This window comes from Odontomachus brunneus, unplaced genomic scaffold, assembly GCF_010583005.1.
Source record: "Odontomachus brunneus isolate Ranch 3 - 2012 unplaced genomic scaffold, Obru_v1 Obru_scaffold_113, whole genome shotgun sequence".
NCBI lineage: Eukaryota > Metazoa > Arthropoda > Insecta > Hymenoptera > Formicidae > Odontomachus > Odontomachus brunneus.
The window spans coordinates 569,449-586,465 of NW_022639563.1; the positions used below are offsets into that span (position 1 = coordinate 569,449).

The following is a 17,017-nucleotide window of genomic DNA, read 5'->3' on the forward strand; positions in this document are numbered from 1 at the left end:
GAGAGAGAGAGAGAGAGAGAGAGAGAGAGAGAAACGCGCCCATGAGGACACGGTGGACCACACGAGAACCCTTCAAGCACTGCTATCATCGAATTACGTCGGATTTTCAGGACTCCGAGTATTTTCCAAAAACTTGCCAAGGACTGACGGTGTCGCTTAATGGCGGAAATTTGAAACCAATGTTGTCGCGTATGATACAAGCTTGACTCTTTGTCAACGGGCGTTGCTTTGAAACACTGGTTTGCTGCACTTTTGCATTGGTTTGCACACTATTACATTATTCTGTGCTTTTCGTTTTCGCTGTGACCGCTCGCGTGAGTGTGTCAGTTTTATTAGTTATTAAAACCTTAATAACTCATAATCGTTGACCGCATATATAGAGCTAATTATCAGTTATTATATATAAATATTCTCGCGCGACTAATAGGCGTCATGTTAGTTGGAATAAACTGCTGATCTGCGGTCCGCAGAAATTCAAACAGCATTAATTACGAAAGCTCACCGGTTGAAGCTCGCGCATGGCTGCTATTTTCAAATCGTTCGACTCTTTCTACGAAAATCCCGCTGTTTACCTGTTCGGACGCATTTCGCAGTCATATGCGCACGTCACGTTCGTTAATATTAATCGCGACCATCGTAATCCTTTCTCTACAGGCTCGCCAGGCGATTAATCGTGTAACACAGCTTTGTCCCAGCCGCGAGCTCGAGTACGATAGCAAATCAAAGTTGGGTAGGAGCCGGTTATGCAATTTCGCGAGTGATTTCCCCATGGAACATACGGACGAGCGTAAGACTAAGAGAGCGAGGGTACGTAATATCTTCTCCGTTGGATACACGAGAGGAAAATGTCGATATTTTCGCGATGACGTCGAAAGCCACGCTTTAGCTACGATTACCGCCGCGCGCATAATAATATATTTGCAAAAAGCGCTGCGAGTCTTCAGGAAAAATACAAATTTTATGACAAATTTTACGACGTTGCAACATTGATTAATATTCGCGCACGATGTTTCTACGATTCAGTGAGTTATATACAAACTTGCGTTAAAATGAGTACCATTTAAGGTAATGCACTTTTCGTTAAGCATACTTTATTAGAACTGAATATTTTTATTAAATCCTCCGCAAAGCACTCGGCCTGAGTAGCATTGCATCCTCAGATCAGACAGAGAGCCTATCTTAACTTGTCGCTTGAAAAAGCAAGTTTCTAACTCAATTACAAACTTCGCACGCAATGACCGTTTTTGAAAATAATTCTGATGTCAAGAACGCTCAACGGCGATAAGTTCCTTATCTTAACTAACGAAGCAGCATGGTCGTTTGAACTGTGTAACAAGGCAGGTCACGTCCTTTGGATCTTCCGGAGATATCAATACTGCTTCGCAATTAGAAATCACGATTTTGAGAGACGGCTTACATAAAATTCGATTACATAAACTGGTCGATAATTAGCCAATATGGTCGATCAATTTTCTCGTCGAGTTTTTACGGAAAGTAGCTGTAAAAATTTATCTTTCATCTGAAATATGCTGCAGCTTGTCACAATTGTCGTTCGTGGACTTATCATACAAAACAGGAAAAAAAAGACAGAAGATAATGGAAGACAATGGCTTATTGGACACGATGGAGTTGGTCGGTCAGCCGTTGCAACCGCTTGCAACTCATCTCGCTATTTTCAAAAGAGAAAAGAAGAAGCGGCAAAACAACAAGAAAAGGGGACTTCGACGTTCATACGGTACGGCGCGATACGGCTGAAAGTAACACATCGATCACGATCAGAAGGAAGCGACAACTCCGATTCGGCTGTGCCGGAGGTGATGCGCAAACTTGCGAAACGAATTCAGCAGTTTCTGGGAGTAGGAGTTCGGCGCGCGGTGCACGTTTAGTTAAAATGATACGGCCGTGATCGGACGGGCGACGTTCCGAGTAGTTTCGAGAATGGCCCGATAGGACGGCCGCATCTCGTCACTTTCCACTCGAACTAATGCATTTCACGAGCCGTGGCGCTCGTTTACCGCACGTGAAACGATAACGCATTAATGCGCTCACGTTCCACGCCCGACGTATACTTTAACGTCCGCGTAAATCTTAACGTTCAGAACTCACGTTCGCGCGGCCGCGTATATTAACCTTAACGGATGCGGCAACGCATAATATGCATGGCGCGGCCCCAACGATATCCCGACTTGCGGGTAAAATTACGCTCGTTGACGCATCGTGCTACGCGCGAATCGCGCGGACGCATCGACGCAGATTGCGTCGTAGGTATCAAGATTACGTCTACACAAATTGTTATCGTCTGTGTGATGTATACACTATCTTTTTTCACATAAACAATGTGAACTATATGTGTATGTATATAAATTATATGAAAATATATACACAAAAAGAGTAATTCAACAGTTACTGCATCTGTTTTGAGTGTCAATTTTTTAAACGTTTGAAAAAGATAATTGCGTGAAATTTTCATTACATTCAATTACGCTGTTCACAAATGTATATCGGGATTCTAAAGGTTAAAAACCTTAAACCTTTCTTAATCAGTTTTTGAGCAAGTCGTATGTTTGAACGACATCCGTACTCATAGTCTATGTAGATGATACCTCATGTAGTTTACGTTGTCTACACGCAGAAGTGGAATATCGTAATTTATACAAGTAAACGCGCCCAACCTGCCGGATACCACGACAGTTCTCTATTGAGCGCGATGTCGTTTGAGGCGATTTTTCCCACAATGAAGACGTCACGGCAACGGCGGAACGACGCCACGACATGGCCGCGGCTCCGCAGATACGGCCTGTAATATTAATGCTTATCAATTTACACCGTCGAGAACATGAAGACCTCCTGTGAATGTCACGCTGCGACAGGCTAATAATAACGTTATATTTCTAGAAAATGTAAACCTTCGTCGCGCCTTCTGCGTGATCCATTAAACAGACCTCACGATGCATCGTGCATAAAGTTGCAACGATACATTGAAATGTCGATAACGATATTTTCATCAACCAGAAATCTCTATCAACCAATGGTCCGTATTCATAGTCAGGTCTTATATTTAAGGTCATTTTAAGTTCATCTTCAGATGCTTTATAACCAATAAAATCATTCGTAGACTATCTGAAAATGAATTTAAGACAATCTTAATTATAAGATAATAAACTTAAGATGGTCTTAAATATAAGATCCGACTATAAATATCGGTCTAAAAGCCGACTGTTCTAATCTCTTAGTAAGCTACCTAATAGTTAAATCATATGTTTGTCTTTGTCTAATTTGAACAAAAACAAAGATAGATATGATTTAACTATTAGATAGCTTATTAAGACGTTGGAACAATCAGCTCTAAGTGTTTGTTCGAAAAGAATTAAAACTCAGATGAAGATTTAATCGACGTTGATAAAATCAACGGGTATAAGCAAGACAAATTGCAAAATATCGTTGATGTTAATATCGATGTAACAATATATCGGATAATATAAAAATATTATCGATAAATTATCGATATTGACCTACGATATTATTGTTGTATCTTTAATCGTGTATCGGCGTCGCAGATGCCGTTCCTGTCTCTCAGCTTGCCGCTTACCCTCCTTGTCTCTTTCTTTCCGCCGGCGTAATTTATGGTAAATAACAACTAAAAGTGCGAAACAACGGCGGAGGATCGCAGGCGCCTCTTAGTCTTCCTATAAGTACGCGTAAGTCCGCCGTAAAGTCTTCGCATAAGATATCAGTAGCTCGCAGGTGTCGTCGAACATACTCTCGTAAAACTATCTCGACGTGTCCCAAACTTCATACATGAGATAGCGCGTTCGCACTATTATAAACGCGCGCGTCTAATACCATTCGTCCTGCTCTCGCACGCTCGTTCGTGAACTCTTCCTCCGTCGTATTGATCGTAGCCGCGTCGTGAGCGAGTCTCTTGGTTCGTACGCAATTCTTGATCGTTCGAGAGAGCACCTGTCGTCGCGCGACGAGCGCCATTTCGCTCGAAAGGATTGCCTTTCACTCGCGTAGCCGAAAACCACGTTAACCGTCGCACTCATCGCAATCTCCGTTCAAGCGTTCCTCGAGTGAGCGGCGCCTGATGAAGTAGAAGCAAGCTACTCAGGTCATTGAAACGTAAGTCCTGCGAAGAAGCAAGATTGTCGTCGAATTCGCGAGGCAAACACCTCGCCCTGTCATAGTTCGGCAAACGACGTAACCGAGTTTACAACTGTGGAGGCGCCTTTTCTGGATTTCACGACGAATTTCACGTCGAAGTTAAATGAATAAACGTCGTACCACCACCGTAATTCTTATCTCGATCGTTTCACGGCGCATAGTGGAATTTATGTTAACGAAGATGTCAATTAACAGAGCGGCAGTTTCATTATGCAGCTCGGGTGTTTTAATGCGCGACCGGAGTTTGAGCACGCGCTGTTCGGCGCGAGATGCGAATTAATTCAATTTCGTTGCATATTCGCAGGGCATTGTGCGTTGTCGACGGACGAAAATTATCCGCATGTCGATGTCACGGGAACTGAGAATTAAAAGGAAAAGAAAAACGAGAAGCAGCCGGAGGTTTTTAAAGTCGAAAAACATACAGACAGCAGATGGAATTATTGCGGGTTGCACGTTTCGCAATACGTCTTAGCTGGAATGACGCAGCCAGCCCTTTGTTGCAAGCTTCGTCCGCAAGCTCCTGCTGCCTGTGGCAGCTGCAGCCTCGCAATCATGAAGGTTACGTGGCATAATCGAAACTAGATGCGTCTGAGCATGCCAGGAATGCTCCTGAGCAAATAGCCACGACGTTATTCATCATCTTTATCGATTCTCGACTTTGCAATTCTTATTTCAAGGCATAGCAAAATCACATGCTCAAGTATTGTGTGGCAATTTACACAGTTCACGTTGTATAAAGCTTTAGGATTAAATACATCTGTCTTCTTTAAAGGGGGAAAATAAGAGATTTTTACAAATTCTTTTTCGAAGAAAAACGAATAAAAATATCAATATGGAGTATTAACTATATTACTTATACGATAAATGATATGGTTAATAATAAATGGCATGGTTATCCGCCTACCCCGATATCTTAATTTCTGTGAAAAGAAAACCGTAAAAACCTTTTGTTTTCCGGTTATCTAAACCAAAGAGAATTTCTCTTAAAGTAAATAATTTTTAAGCAATTGCTCGAACTAACTAGCTATTTTTACATCAATACTTAAGTTCAACCTGTAGACAAGAGAGAGAAGAGATTTTATTTCAGTAGGATTTTCTAAAGTTTGTGGAATAATACGTGGAGAGAGGAAAGAAGACATTAATGGTACAAAGAGAGTTGCGGACTGATTCCGAGAAGGAGGAACGCGTGATTTCCTTTTGCAGCAGGAAAATCAATGCATTTCACAGTAGTTTTCTACGAAAACTCGTAATAGAAGTCTTCGGCAGACAGCACCCAGCCGTCTACTGGACACAAACAGATCGTGCCGTTGATTGCGACAATAAATTATATAATGCGCGGGCGCGTGCACGCGAACATCGACTTTACTGTTTAAATTGCTCTTTCTTTAAAACTCTTCGGAATTTGAAATTCGACGACAACGTGTCGATTCGGCAACGCGTGATCGAAAATCACGATTGCATTCATGGATTTCCGCGCATGATTCTCGCGTTTTTTTGCCACGGAAAAAGGAAAAGCTGGACAAGCGCGACCAAACAGTCGCATACCGGGCGTTTATGCAACTGCATCATTATTTCGACGTAAACGAACGCGCTTGCGGCGACGGCCGAACAAAAAGAAATGACATGCTCGAATTTATCGGCGCTACGCATAAACGACAGTCGCAGCTCACCAGCCTTTATTCGCTCTCAATGGGCGAAAAGTGTTCCTATCAGACGTGTCAACGGCACGTTCCATGCAAAATCTGTAGGCGCGGCGCGAGCTGTCGAGTGCTCGCGTGAATTCCGCGACTTTATCGTAGCTTGTAGCCCGTAAAAATATTTCCGCGGTTAAAAAGCGACGGTAACGTGAGTTAGTGTCTGTATATATCGGTATCACACGTCGGGATATGTTATTATCTACAGGATTTGCTAAAATATTTACTCTGTAAATTTATTTTGCGAAAACGACCATCGAGTCTCCTTCTCTCTTTCTTCCTTTTTTCTCCCTCTTTTTTGTTTTTTCTTTCTTTGTACCAAGCTACAAACGGATCTCTTCCCCTTCGTTTGGTTGTAGGATCGCGCGTTTATATCGGGATATAAACTTTCCCGTGGCTATTGGCTTTTTCCGCAACGTCGTTTTCGCGGGAAATCGCGGGATCGACGGATAGAACGGACGCGCGCTCATTTGCGCGCGCCCGCTCGCGGTTCAATATGAGCCGAAGACAATTGCTAACGATAATGAGATCGACCACACCTGCACGGTTACGCGCGAGCGCGCGGCGGGTGCGTTTTCGCGTAGTAGCATGTAGGAGGACATCGCGAGGAAACGCTATTAGCCTGATTGGAAGTACCGGGTGAAGATATTTGTTGGTGCGCCGGACGATTATTAGGTAAACGAGCCCCTTCGTTAATGACGTGACACGGCTGCGCCACACCACTGTCGTCGAAGCCGCAAGTAGAGTTTCCGAAACTGCACATGTTGAAATTCATTTTGCAATTAGGCGCATGCGTGACTACGTTACGCGACGATGGGTGTGTGTTTACGCAAGTAGCGGATTATCATAAACACAACTTCGCCGCACGGCTCTCCTGCGACGATCAATTCTCTCCTCGTTCTTCCAGTTGACCGCGCTATATTTTTAATCAGGGATTATCGGTTGATCGAGCTTGATTACATAATCGTATGATTGCGTGCCTTTAATAAACGAGACAGCTGACCGCGACCGAGGTATCTGCAAGGAGTAGAGCGGCTTTAAGATATGAGAACTATCTCGTGTTTGGATGCCTTTCATTTGAGCAGTGAGCGAGCTCACCGCGGAAGCGATCGGCCCGAAATATAGAAGCCGGGGGAAATTGAAGAGGCAATGAGAGAAGCACTTGCACCTTTCGCTCTTGGAGTGTATTGATAATCGAATTCTCGAAAAGCATGCGCGCGATTGCCCTACCGAGATTCTATCACGACAAAAGAAAAAAGAAAAATCACGAGGTCGCGCGTAAAGGTTGGAAACAAAAAAGAAAAGAAAACAGAATGTCGGGGCCGATGGCGGGGAATAGCTTAGCGAGAAACGTGCTTTATAACTACGTAAAGAGTAGCGCAACGAGCGACTTCAACGAGTTGTAACGCATATAGCGGAAATCGATACTTGCAACCGGGAAAATCTTACACTCTTCTGCCCGTGCTGCGTGCTACGCGCGGTGTTTGTACATACCATAAAGAAAAATAAACAGAAATGAAGCAAGACGAAAGAGAGGAGGAAAAATTCAACGATACTTCGATCCGTCGTCGTATCGCTCGGTGGCGTAATGAAATTTTCTCAAACGACGTCGTGCGCTTGGTAACGACGTTTCTCCCGGTGAGACGAAAATAAATCTTCTGTTTAATGCACCGCCGTCGGGTCGTTGTCCTCCGGTAGGTGGACCGGAGTTTTTCGCGAGGCGGAGACGACAGAGTAACAACGGAAACCAGACCTCTTCTCTCTCCCTTCCTTTCCCCCTCTCTCTCTCTCTCCTTTTTTCGAACGCCTACGAGCCGAGAGGGAAAAAAGAAAGCTGTTGTCGCGACGTGTTGTCGAAAAGGGGGAAAAAAGTGCAACGGGGTCAAGGCGGTTCGTTACTCCTTTCCTCGGCCGTCCCGGGAAAATTGCTCCGGGCCGACGCGAGCTTCTTCAGGCGTTCGACAACTTCCCTGCGTGTCTCAAACGGCCGTGGGAAGAAAAGCCGGACAACAAGAAATGGTGGTGAGAAGTGGCTCGGTTGCAGCGAGCGGCGGTTTAATTTCTGTCTCGTTTTCTCACTCAAACTACGATAAGACGTGCGCGACTGCAAATAAATGAAAATGGCGAACTGGACTCTTGTGCTCCTTTGTCCCTTGCCGAGCGACGTTCGCGCAGTTAGTAAATATCGCGGCGTAAAACAGTGGCAACATGTAGAATCGCAATTATCACCCTCCCTCTTTCTATCTGTCTGTGTGTGTCCCTTTATCTTTCTTGCCCTCCTTCTCTCCGGAATTGTTTCTCTCAAGTCGCACTTTGATGCGATATTACGATGCGGCGATGTTAATTAAGTGTTATTTTTTAACTGAACCTAATTGCCGTGATTGTTAATTAAACGTAATTGTCGTACAAATTCACATATGGTGGAATCATCGTGATCTCGCATATGAGAATGAGAGAGCGAGAAAGGGAAAGAGACAGAGCGGGAGGACCTTCGTCAAGGAGTTAAGCCGGAAGGGACTAAGATGAGAACGCACGGTTCTCACAGTCACGCGATGCCAAAGGATTTCAAAAGGAGGACTCGCTTCTCTGATTAAGGCTCCTGTGATTTAACAAGAGCCGGACAAAGAATTCGGAATCGGAGTCTATCGGTCGCGCGCGACCGTTCGTCGATTCCTTACCTGGCGACTTGGGTGTTCCTCCCACACCTGTCGTTTCCGGAATCCAGCCTCGTCCATTTCCCGGAGGCGCGCAAGTCCGCAGCGGAAGAGATTGACGTTCTCGCGTTGCCGCCGACTGCACGGTGTCTTAGAGCCTCCATCTGGCGTGATTCCCCGCGCGATCGTGGCCAAGATCGTTTTCGCGCGTCTCCTCGGTGGAGTCTGCAGGGCGCTTCATCTTGGAAATACGCAGACCGAGTTGAGCTTCTGTGGACGCGCGACACTGGTATCACGTCGATATTTCTCCCTTCCTCCGTTTAAGGATTCACCATTTCACCGGGGACAATACTCGTTGCCTCGTATCGCGGGAGCGGCGCGAAAGGAATTGTTTATTTGACGGCGACCCATCCGTTGTCGCTTCACATCCTTTTTTTACGTACACAGCCACTCTCTCTCTCTCTCTCTCCCTCTTTCTCTCTCTCTCTTCCACTTTTCAATATCCCTTTCCTTTCTTTCGGAGATGCACGATCGCGTTTGCTTCCGTTTCTTCAATAAAAACGTTCATTGGGCGCCGCGCCGAGAGATCGCTTCTTTTTAAGGTCTCTTTCTTCGAGAAACGGCAACTTCTGGAATTTACGTGAAACAATGCTTGTGCATATTGAACGATCGTCGTAAAGGGCTCTCCATGACTCTCTACGAGGATCCAAATAAAACCAGGGCAAGTTCCGTGCCGCTGTAATTCTACAGCTACAAACTGTGTATATGACGAAATAATTGAAACTCGCATCATTTAAATTCTCAATTTCACTTTTATAGCGTTAAATTTATAATTTACAACATCTCTATTTACAATTTACGGCAACTCTATCTCTGTCCATTAATAATAAACATTAATAATACACGTTTATATTTGTTTTAATATAAACGTAAAATACGCTCAGTTGCTGCGTTCCGCGAACTTTTGCTTTTACATCAGACTTACAGTTTGCCCGAGTCGAAATTCCAGTTCTACATTGATCCTGCAAATCCTGTCAAACTTGAAGGTTCAATAGAGAATCTCGAGATACAGCACTACGTAAACTATTGTCTTACCTTGGTACTACAGATGTTTACTTGCTGCTGTTTAATCCATGTTGGGACTTTGAGGAGAAGAAACATTTATTTTCAGGAATTATTTAATATTCTATTATCTCATATTCTATCTATCTTGAATATTTATTCTTAATTTCAATGCACAATGTATTAATTATGTATCTTATGTAACTATAAATAGATGTATGTATGTGTATGAGATAATTATAAATAAACATTAAATAAAATTGATATAGGTAAATGACGGGATTAATAAGTAAATAAAACGACAAAAATTTTCTTTACTTACAATCCTCTTTGTATTACTTTTTTTGTGGGCATTGGAAATTTCGATATTGTTTAGATGTTCGTGGGGAAGACGTGAAAAGAAAGGAATTGTAAGACCAAGAGTAGCAGTAGTGCAAGCACCAAAGGATTTAAGTTTGGGTTCGATGTAATAACAAGGCTTAGAAGTAAAAAAGAAAGAAGAATGTTGGTAACGTGAAACTCCCGTTCAAATTAGCGCGAGATTATTAGAGAAACAAGTCTCAACACTGGCCAGACTTAGGTCGGAATATTAAATAATTCTGAAATAAAAAAAAAAGTCTCTCTTTTAAGCCTCGACAAAACAGCAGTAATTAACTATTTGTAGCATCAAGAGACAATAGCCTGCGCAACGTTCGAGATTCTCAATTATAATGCTTAAAGTTTCACGAGTTTTGCAGTCAGTTAATGTACCGAAATTTCATGTAGGACACAAAGTCGTTAAAAAATATTTCGTCTTGTTAGTAAACGACAATAGTTTCTTTTTTACGTCGCACCCTAACCGAGACAAAATCCATCGGAGTGATCGCATTATGCAAAGTTACGTATCAATCTGCGCTTGCAAATTTTTCAATCGTCCTACTGTTTTTGTTACGACTTTATCCCCTCCTCCCCCCGTGTCGTTTTTACGTCGAAGCCCGGGCCTTTCACGTTTTATACCTACGGCTGAATCGGGGATTACACGTGGGGTAGGTCTTCTCTTCATCGTGAAAGACAGGAAAACAAAAAGCCGGTCTTTATTGCCCCGCCGAGACACTGTCGTTCCACCGAGATATCGCGAAAGGCCGTTTAGGCAGCGCAGATTTAACTTTGCCTCCCTGCTTTTCGAATCCTGTATAGCTCCCTTTACCCTTTGGCCTACTACGGCCTCCTTTTTTCTTTTTCTTTCTCTCTCTCTTTCTCTTTCTCCCCCGTTCCCCTCTTTTCTCCACTAATAAATATCTATATAAATATCTAATAATTAATTGTCTCTTAAAATGTGCATTAATTATATCAGTTTAAATTTGTAAAACCATCATAAATATTATACCAGATATTACCTCTTGTTACTCTTTCACATTAATCATATGTTTTATGTAACTTCATACCCGTAACAATCCTCAGAGGGTATGCTCTAGGACTAAATTAAACGCTTCTCTCTCTCTCTCTCTCTCTCTTTCTCTCTCTCTCTCTCTTTCCTTCACTCTCTCGCGCGCATGCGAACGCGTAACTTTCCCGGTGCGTCTCAATTAAATCATTCTGGCGGTTGCCGCAGCGACGTACTTTAATTGTGAACGCCCGGGCCGCAGTTAAATTTGCATTAGGATCGAATCTGTCGGAACGGTCCTCTTAATTACAATTATAATTTTGCATCGGGTAACGGCTGCAAACGGATCAATGCAAAATGCCATTGTTTCGAACGTTAAATATTACAAAATTTTCAGATAGTTTTCCTATAAATACCGCGTTCTCTATTCCACGCGGAACCATTACCTTCACTTGATTGAGTGGAATTTTTTTATATTTCGGTCTCGTGTGTTTGTTGACTAGAGTCGGTCGATTCATATTCGAATGATAGCGACCTGTAGGAATTCGCGGGTCGCGCAATGGCGGCCCTCGCGTAATGCAGTCTCGTGAGGAATTCAAGATGCGCGAGGGACGCGACGATGCCATTGAACAAGGTCGTGAACATCGTAACGCTTTTCAGTGCTGCCGTTTTGTAATTTATCCCGATATCCTCAATATCGTTTTATCAAGACGGCTACTGCTTTCCGATAACGAAATATCGACCTAGGACGAGGGAACGGCGAGAGACTTCGCAACCGAAGAAGGCGCCCCTTGCGAAGCGCGTACAAGTTTTGCACAGCTACTCTCGTATCTTACTTTCTCAAAAATCCTACGACTCCTCGTTCGCCGTAAAAATGTCCTTACGATCTTATTTCGACCGGCGTACGTATTGCATTGTGCAGAGACCACGTTTGTTCCTCACGATCGCCTACGAAGTTTGCACATTCGAGCTGGAAAATGACAGTTTCCGAAAAGAAGGAAAATAAAATTAAAGAAAAAAGAAAAAAACGGTAGTCGCACAAAGAATCTTTGAAGAAAAGCGACGCGGATGGATTTTGCGAAATCGATGAACAGCGGCCGCGCGTGACCGACATTTTGGCGATCGAGTGAAATTACGTGGGACAACGGTGACGGACCACTTTGTACGCGGTTGGTACGCTCACCGCTTCCGTCGTATCTTTCGCCGAAAAACGTCGACCAATTTTTATTTTCGCCGACCAGGACGGAATTGCCACAAAGCAGTCGAATTGGTTCGTTCGATCGTCGAGATGGCCGCGGAAAAGAGGATGCACCTCGAATTCAGGAGTGATGAAATTTATTTCGGCGACGTGACCGGAAGCGACAAACCGCGGAAGTGCGCCCACCGAAACAATTTTCAGAAGTCGCGCCGCGACTTTTCGCCAAATTTTGCAAAACAATTTTACTATTACTATTATTTGCAGCGCGCGCGCTCTCTGTTGTCGCGCGCTGTTGCGTACAACTTAGGGCATCGGTCCGCTTTGATCGAGCTATTTGCATTCGTCCGGATGAATTAGACGATTAAAGTGGAGACTAATTAATTTGATTTGGACACTCTTGCCCGTGCAGAGTCAAACGGATTATTCGATGTGGCAAACGGGAATAAATTACCGACGCGATTAACGACCGGCAACTTTTCGATGATCCTCGAAACGTCGCGATGCAGAGAAGCGACGGAAAAAATGCAGCGACCACTTGGAAGTGTTTTGACGAGCGCTTATTGTCGCTTATTGTCGCTTTGCTGAGGTTAAAAAAAAGACAGAGAGAGAGATGCGCATAACTTCGGGATAGACATTTAACAAGATTTACGTTTCAAGTACGAGAATTCTATACATTGCTGATAAACTTTCATTTACATTGATAATTTATAATCAACTCCAAGTCCCCTTTTGTTATTAATTTTCCCTCCCTCTCTCTCTGCATCGTTTCTCTTAAATAAAATCAACAGCAACGACGATATTTTTCATCAGACGAGGTTCAACGATGTTTTAATCGATTAGTCGGTGTCCGTGTTCGACCAAAGGATCCGCTGGATCGAGCACCTGATCGAGTTCATTTATCGTGCTCTCACGCGGATTCAGATCTTCACTTAACCAACAAAATAAGCGGGCGAAATGAGAAGCGAAATTAATATTCGTACGTATATATTCAAGTGGGTCACGTGGGGATTAGTGCCGGTGAAACTGTAACGACAGTCGCGCAATAATTACGCGGCTTCCAGAGCTCGTAATGTCTTTAACCCCGCTTCTTACATGTGCGCCAGGTCGCTGCTGGAGTAGGCTCGCGGGAACTGCCGCGCGGAGCCACTCTTGAGATGGAGAAAGACGACGCGGAGGAGACTGAGAAAGGAACAGGAAGAAGTCGGAGGTCATTTATTCCTGCATGATGCGTCAGATTGCGATGCGATGCGATGTGTCATCATCGCGCTGATGAATGACGCCCGTGCTACGTTCGAAGACACCACGTAAACGAACGATGTCGTCTCGAGTCTCGAACGGACTGTTGTTAAAAAATTTGCAGAATTTTGCGGAGCCATTTGTGCCGTCCGTGCGCGACAATGGCGCGGTCAGTAATCTTTAATTATATGTATGAGTGTTTCTAAATATTCGATTCACGCTGTGCGTCACGCCACTCGCAGGGACCGGAGAACTCGGTTCAATGCAACGAGTCGCCGCTGTTTTATGCCGTCTGATTTAATGTTAGTTAAACACACAATGAAAAGTTAAAATTTAATCGCGCGGCCTCGTCCTACGTACGCGCGCACTCACTGAATTCAAATGCCAATGAAAAATCTTATATGTGATAATTAATTCATATGGAACGATTCGAAAGGGATGTTGATAAAATACGGGCATAATGTCGTTCGTGTTACTGGATCAACTTAATCGAGAAATTACAACGATAATTCGAAAATTGCAGCGCGAACGGTATTAATTCGCCAGCGGTTAACTGTCAACGGAGACACGTCGACTGGAAGAAACTGCGAGCGTCGATTACGGATAAATGCATGTCGTTCAATTGTTACCGCGCTGTATGTATCCTAATTTAACACTCAACCGACGACACGTTCGTCGAGTGCGACGATATTCCGATGTCTCAATATTGCGACAATTTTAAACGCTAGGATATAGATACAACGACGACGACGATGATGATGACGATGAAGTGAACACGCAGATCGCGATATGCACACTTGACAGAAGTGAATCGACAGGGAGGCGGGTCTCGCATCAACATGCGCCGTGAAATTTGTGCCGAAATGCCATTGCCGAAAGTATTTCGCGTATTTGCATCCGTGGCATGTGCTCTATCGATATTCGATGCACCGAGGACGTTTGAACGCCGGGGAAAACAGATAAACTAGCCAGACAGACGCGGAAGCCGAGGTCAATGTCCCCGAAAAGGCGCGTATCGCAAGGGTCGTATCGAAGATCCGCAGCTTGCACACCCGCCGGGGAAGAACGTACTTGGACGTACGTAAGCTCAAACAAAGAATCGACAATGACGATCGCACGTCCAACTTTTCGCCCGCAAACCGATTCGCTCGCGAAAAACAAGACGCCCCGGCGCCACCGCCGCCGCCCAAAGAGAAAGCCCGAGGCTCAAATTTTCGGCGGAAAACAAATCGGTAAATATTCCTCCGCACGACGACCCTGCACGAAGGGGATGTTGTAAAACGCGTCTGCCGAAAGAACTTTCGCGTAAAATCTCGCGTAGTTCTCGCCGCGGGAGAAGGATATCTTCTTCGTCAATTTTTCAAGATAACTGTGCGCTTTCTCCACCCCTTCCTATCTCTTTTCTTCTCTCTTTCCGTAGCTGTATATACTTCCTCGTCGACAACAGCGTTGAACAACGGCACTTCAACACAGAGAATGTGTGTGAGCGAAAAATAAAAGTTCAAAATTCAAATTGAAACAAATTTTCGGCGGAAAACAAACCAACCCTCCGCGCAAAAACCTTGCTCAACGAGAATGTTGTAAAATATACAGGAACAACCGAGTTTGTGTGCTGAAAGAGCTTTCGCAGGATAAAATTTTGCAGGAGAAAAACATTCCCTTTGCCAATTTTTCAAGATAACTATGTGTTCTCCCACCCCTTTTTCTTCCTTCCTCTTCCCTTTGCTGCATATACTTTCTCGCCGGCAACGGCGTTGGAGGACACTTCAACACATAGGGAATGTGCGAGCAAAAAGAAAAAAAATGAAAATCGCGCAAAATGACTCCGGTAGCGTGGCGCGTGTCCCGGCGTGTCCCGGCCACGATTCTCGCGTACGCACGCACTTACGCTTTCGAGGCGCACCGCGAGACGCAGAGGATCCTCTTCGGCACACGAGCCTCGCACACAACGGAGCACCCACTCGGAGCAGCCCTTTCGGGGCAGTACCGAGATGTTCGTCGATGCGGTCCGCAGGGTTAATAACGGACGCGCGTCGCAGGATTATTCGGCGAAGGAGAGCGTCCTCGGAAAGCTCTCCTGGACCGGATCACGAGACGATGTCCCTCTTCATCTTCGGCGCCACGGCGTCTCTCAGCACCTCTCTTCGCGGCTTCCGTTGTATCCGGCGGGTGGGTGAGACGAGAAAGGTGTCAACGTGCCGGCGACGCGCACGCACACACAGGCAGGCAGGCAGGTAGGCAGGCAGACAGACACAAGCACCCACACTACACGCACTTCCGTAAATAGTAACGCAACGCGGCGGACTTTACTCCCGCGAATCGCCCGCGCGAACTCGGCTTACGTGGAGAATAACGTGCGGTCCGGACTATTTATCGGAGATGCGACATCTCGAGAGGGGCCAGTCAGTAGGGGTGGTTTTGGCGAACGTGCGTTTAACCGCGTGGGTCTTTTGGGGTGCCGGTCCCGACGTTGACTGCGCCATCGGGCAGACTCCATCGCGCTGCTCCACATCGGCGTCGGAGGTGGTGGCGGTGGTGGTAGTGGCGGCGGCGGCGGTGGCGCCGGTGGAGGAGGCGGTGGTGGCATCGACGGTGGCGGCAGCGGCGGTGGCGGTGGCGGTGGAGGTGGAGGTGGTGATGCTGTTGGTGGTGGTGGTGGTGGTGGTGGTGGTGGAGGCGGCGGTGGCGGCGTCGTCGTCGTCGTCGTCGTCGTCGCCGCCGCCGCCGCCGTTGCTGCTGCTGCTGCTGCCGGCGAGCGTCGGCTATCGATTTTTCCGTGCAGCCTCCGCGACCGGAACATGCCGGTCCACGTCTGTTCTAGCCAGTCTTGTCCTGCAGGACTGCTTGAACCGATCCTTGCGTCTTTACTGCAGACCGTTTGATTGGATCAACGTTCGCTGGAGATATTTTTCCGCGACGTCTCCGATGATTGCGATGACGAAGATAGTAACGGGGTGACTTTGAAGCAGGGATGCGTTGTCACTTGAGCAAAGATATATTTCCTAATGGTGTTGAGGCTCTGCGGCCTCCGTTCGGATTGGAAGTTCAAACAACAACGTTTCATTATTTCGATACTATATAAAATGAATATAACAGTCACATAGCTAGTCCTGGACATTCTTATTATTTTAGTCTATAAACAGATATTTAATACTTTCAATGTAAAATCTATATATATATATACATATATTCTACGTTGCAAGTTCAAATATTCGTACTTAAAATAATAAGAATGGCCAAGATAAGATAAGCGTCCGGGAATCAGTACTTTTATCTTAACGATGCTAATAAGAATCACGCGTGAAAATGCGGATGTGAATTGAGCTTCACGAGTGTGAGTTTGTCACGTTCGCTCTGATGAACTCAGTCACACCTAGTCTTATTGCTCGTTCATCTCGTGAGGATTTGGTGGATTTGATTCCTATCTCGTTTCTTTCGCCGTCTACTGTTGCTTGTTCCTCTCTCAATCGTGATGTCGCTGCTTGAGAGGAGTCAGAAGGAAGTGATCGCGATAAGATACGTTAGGGTTGTTCCGTCGCCGATAGACGATGATGTTTATCGAATTAGTCCTGCTGCGCCCCGGGGTGTGTCTTAACGCGTGCCTTGCTTTTAATTAAAATCTCTCGATCATTGCGAAACGACGCAA

The 17,017-nt window shown here is 45.2% G+C and overlaps 1 protein-coding gene across 10 annotated transcripts in view; it reads right to left on the reverse strand.

Moving 5' to 3' along the window:
* LOC116849352 overlaps positions 1–17,017 on the reverse strand; it is a 156,287-nt gene that overhangs the window by 97,005 nt on the left and 42,265 nt on the right. Inside the window, exons 1-2 of one of the 10 annotated variants that reach the window (XM_032826423.1) lie at positions 15,275–15,855; positions 8,537–9,141 (exon numbers count right to left, since the gene is read on the reverse strand). The exons of 5 other annotated variants lie outside the window; for them this stretch is intronic. The gene's annotated coding sequence lies outside the window, so the exon portion shown is untranslated. Of the gene's footprint in view, positions 1–8,536; positions 14,996–15,068; positions 15,218–15,259; positions 15,856–17,017 lie in introns of those variants that run through there. 4 more of the 10 variants (XM_032826420.1, XM_032826424.1, XM_032826425.1 and 1 more) reach the window with 4 other exon arrangements.